Below are 1,001 nucleotides of genomic sequence, written 5' to 3'. Positions count from 1 at the left end.
ATGACCAGGAATAAGTACGTGTTGCCCGCTATTAGGTGTTTTGTATTGGCAATTATACTATCGGTTCAGTACTTTGGTGCACTACCTGACAAGTACTTACCCCTAGGTTCCTAATACTCCATATGTTCTATTACCTGCCACCATATTATCAGGTAAGAAACGCCAATAAAGGGCCCCTTTTTAATTAAATTTAACTTATATTTTCTCCTTTCTCATGCTGGTATTTTTACAAACAGCAGGAGATATTTCAATTTCATTATACCTAAAAAATGGTTCTACCCAGCATTTATTTTTTTTTTTATCTTTGTTTGCTTATCTAGAACAGTGATTCCCAAACATTTTCCACCATAGCACCCTTCCTGGATTTAAACAAAATATCGCGGCAGCCTTGCCGGGTTAAAAAAATGTCGACACTTTTTTGGAGTTAAAAAAAAAGAAGGAAAAATGTCACCATAGTATCCTTAAAACATATAAATATGAAAGTAAATCCTAGAATGCACTGATATTTCCTATTTTATTTCAATTTTTTCCCATATTTTGTGAAAGTGGTATCGTTTGCAACACCCCTGGTACACACATGTTTCACCCCAGAGTAGCTCACCCATTTTGGGAACCGTTGATCTAAAGGCTACCACGCATGTGTTTGTTTATCACTGGTTTTCTTTTGTAAAATTTACTTAATGTTCAATGCTCAGTTTTGTTTTCTTTCTAATATATTTTTTGCCATTTTCAAAGTTTGTGTCCTAGTCACTTACCATTTAATTAATGTCTTCTTCTGTGAGTTCATAACTTCATTGTTTTCCAGTATCACACTATTTCATCTGCTCTTATTTACCGTGCTGTACGTGTGGAATAATTGGTGCATTTTAATAATAATAGTATCAATAATTAGTTTGAGTATTCCACTCATTAACAAAGGACAACAAAAACATAGCATTAAAATTGGGTATATGACACAAAACCTTTCTAGGATCAATTGCTTATGACTATCTAACCTGAAA

The sequence above is a fragment of the Halyomorpha halys genome, unplaced genomic scaffold (assembly GCF_000696795.3).
Source record: "Halyomorpha halys isolate HHAL.00 unplaced genomic scaffold, Hhal_1.1 Scaffold2954.1, whole genome shotgun sequence".
Taxonomy (NCBI): domain Eukaryota; kingdom Metazoa; phylum Arthropoda; class Insecta; order Hemiptera; family Pentatomidae; genus Halyomorpha; species Halyomorpha halys.
This window is presented reverse-complemented; position numbering follows the sequence as displayed.